At 42.1% G+C, this 3,228-nt stretch overlaps 1 protein-coding gene across 3 annotated transcripts in view; it reads right to left on the bottom strand.

Annotated features, from left to right (window-relative positions):
• Window positions 1–803: 803 nt before the first annotated feature.
• Shld1 (shieldin complex subunit 1) overlaps window positions 804–3,228 on the bottom strand; it is a 90,757-nt gene continuing 88,332 nt past the window's right edge. For all 3 annotated transcript variants that reach the window (XM_015482716.2, XM_015482707.2, XM_048811285.1), the window contains exon 3: window positions 804–3,228. This exon is cut by the window's right edge and continues 552 nt beyond it. The gene's annotated coding sequence lies outside the window, so the exon portion shown is untranslated.

The following is a 3,228-nucleotide window of genomic DNA, read 5'->3' as shown; positions in this document are numbered from 1 at the left end:
AGTTTATTTAAAAAAATTTAAAAACATATTAACTTTATCCTTCATAGTATCTACAAAAGCATGGATTAGATGTAGTAAGATGCAGCAGTTGTATTTTTCAATATATGGAACTGAACAAATTAACAATTAAATAAACAGCGTCTGTGTGGCACCAAAAGTGATTTCGTGTGCTAATAGCAGTTTGAGGAAATTGGTCAGAGCACTGCTATCAGTTCTCCAGATGAAAACCTCCACTTGGAAGCAGGCCATGGAGCCTGGCTGGTAATCTGATCTGTTGCCTGAGTAGAATGCTGGTTGCCCAGTGGGGCTGACTGTGAAAATCACCCAGAGGTTCAGTGATATGATATATGTATTTTTTCCAAATAATTATCATCTAATGAAATGTTTTCCAAGCTTTAAAAAGTTTTAAAAGTACCGCTGTACTGTTTTGTGCTAATTACTGGTAATACAACCTGTTGCATATGCTCTTAAATACAAAGACAGACTTGGGGGTCTGGTAGCTCAGTGCAAGCTTGCAGGCTTAGCAGGGAGAGACTCCAGCTGGGTTCCACCCCCAGCACTGATTATACAATCAGACTAACAAAAGGAATGATGCTACACAAACTTTAACACCATTAGAAATTTTCTTCTTTAGAGTTCTGATGTTTCTGCAAGCAGATTCATCCTCACAAAGGTCCCGGTAGGTCTGAAAAGGGCCATAGATGATATCATAGGCCAGTCACAATGTTCGTGGGATGAAAAGATGTCAGTGAATTTATCTGCAAGACGGAATTAGACAATAATGCCAAAGGCCAGAGCCTCAATATTCTTATCTGTTAGTCTTCATTAAAGGTTTACAGAGATAAATGGAAAATTCTATCCTAACCTCCTGGAGATCAAATTAAGGAGCATGATTGCAGGTAATCAAATATCTTACACTGACCTGTCACAAATAATTAGAAGCAAGCAAACATGTCCCATGACGTTTTACCCTAAGGTGATTGTGGCTTTTAGACTTCCACATTCTCTGCTTTCAGAGTCCACTTCTTGCTGGGCATCCTCAGCACTGATAGTCATAAAGATCACATACTTTTAATACTAAAATCTCCCTGTAAAATAGAAGCTGCTGATTCCTAATATGGAGATTCAATTAGTTTTTATTTTTTTGTCCTTTAAAACAGTATAAAATAACCCAGTTTCCTTCTGTTGGTAGCCATGGAGACTAATTGCAAATATTTCAGTGGCTGAATAATACTAAAAATGACAACAATCTTCAAGGGCATCTATTAATATGCTTCACGTTAAAAAACAATAAAGCTAGCAACCTTAAATTCCACTGCCAGATTTTCAATAAGTCCCTCTGGTTTCACAATTATTTGGGAGCCCATTGATTAGGAGAAAGAGGTAGATGATGCTTGTCAAAGGAAAAGCTCGAGTCTTACTTTCTTGAGTTCCTCTCAAAGGCCTGTTCATTTCCAATTTTCTACAACATAGGTGTGCTTCCACTGGTGTCTCTGCCCTTCAACTTAGAAGTTTCTTACCTCTGATCTTCCCTGAACTGGAAGCCTCTGAGGATGTATGTCATTGCTAACCTTTAAAAGGCTCCTCTCTCCATCCAAGAGTCCCCCAGAGACCTTCCTGAGATGGTGCATTCACTTTTAATGTACACTTTTAGGGTGCCTCATTTGCATAATCTGCTTTCTGGAAAGCTTTTTGGAGCCTTATGCCAATTAAATTTCACCTCAAGTTTCTCAAAATCCAATTGTAGCAGATTGCCAGCTTTTGTTGTTTCCCAAAACAAATGATGTAAACCTTTCTGTCAAGGTAATTTGCTTGAAGAACTGTCAAGGCAGGGATTAGTATGAGGCTTCCAATTATACTTCCAGAGAGCTCTGTGCCAGGTGATGTAATTCTACCAACGGAGCCTGAAACCAGCCTCCAGGACATGACCTGCAGAGCAGAGCATCTGCTAGTGCAAGCCTACAAGGGCTATTTAAAGAGCTCCAGGCCTGGAGGACAGGGGCAGGGTGGCAGTGAGGCCCCGTTTTGGGCAAGTGTTTGTAATGGAGCTCAGGGTGTTGGAGGCAAGGACAGGAAAGGGTGAGGGCAGGGGACTGTTCAGAGGATGACAGAGGATGCTGGCGGCAGGCAGGCAGAAAAAAAAAATAACAAGAGGAAGGATGACCCTCCACCTGGGCAAAGGATTCCTGTTCTCTTCAAGCACAAACTGACAAGCCCACATGGTGTCAGGCTAGAAGATCATAACTGCACTTATACATATTTTGGTGGGTGTTTATTTCTTCTCACCTTTCGCATTGCAATAGGATGGAGACAAAGAAATTTTTTTTTTTAATTTGTGAATTTTAGTTGTTATCTTAGATGGTCCAAATTTTCCTTCCACATTCCTCATTATAAAATGGAAATTCTGGATCTTGGAGAAGAGTCAAGGCTAGTGTGGCATACTTTTTAGAACCATATTTAAAGGCTGGGCAGGGTGGCATACTCCAGTAATCACAACAACTCAGGAGGCAGAGGCAGGAGGATTACAAGTTCAAAGCCAGCCTCAGTAACTTATAGAGGTCCCAAGCAACTTAGTGAGATCCTATCTCTAAATAAGACATAAAAAGGGCTGAGGATATGGCCCAGTGGTTAAGCACCCTTAGGTTCAATCCCTGATACCAAACACAGACAACCAAAAAACACCAAATTTAAATTCCTGTATTATTTCAGGACTTATGATCTCAAGCACGTGGTCTCCATCTTACAACTTGGTTTAATTCTTATACTTGATTCAGTATAGAGCTTTGTCCCTTCACAAAACTTACACCACTAAAGCCTGTTCTCTTAGGTTGGACTCTCCCAGGGGTAGACCCTGAGCCAGGGATTCTGATATAAGAGGTGTATTAAGGAAAGACTCTCAGAGACACCTGTAGGTAGATGGCAGGAAGAAGATGGGGAAAGGGTAAAGCAGAGCAAGGCTGTGATGCCTTGCAGAGTCTCAGTCTTGGCCTGATCCTAGGAAGAGAGAACTCTGGAGCATAGAATGAGGCAAGGAAGCCAGGCTTCTGACTCCTAACCCTGCCAGTCAGCCTTGGCCAGGGTGAATGGGAGGTGGCATGGGAGGTAGGTTTCTTCACAGGGGCTGACTGACTTCAGGACAGATTGCAGGTGCCAGTGTGTAACTGCAAAGCATTTAGCTGCGGGCTGGGCACACACAGCTGTCAAGAGACCCCAAAGGACCCGGGGGGG

This window comes from Marmota marmota, unplaced genomic scaffold (assembly GCF_001458135.2).
Source record: "Marmota marmota marmota unplaced genomic scaffold, marMar, whole genome shotgun sequence".
NCBI classification, from domain to species: Eukaryota; Metazoa; Chordata; class Mammalia; order Rodentia; family Sciuridae; genus Marmota; species Marmota marmota.
The sequence above is the reverse complement of the archived record's forward strand: the minus strand, read 5'-3'. Positions and strand labels throughout refer to the sequence as shown.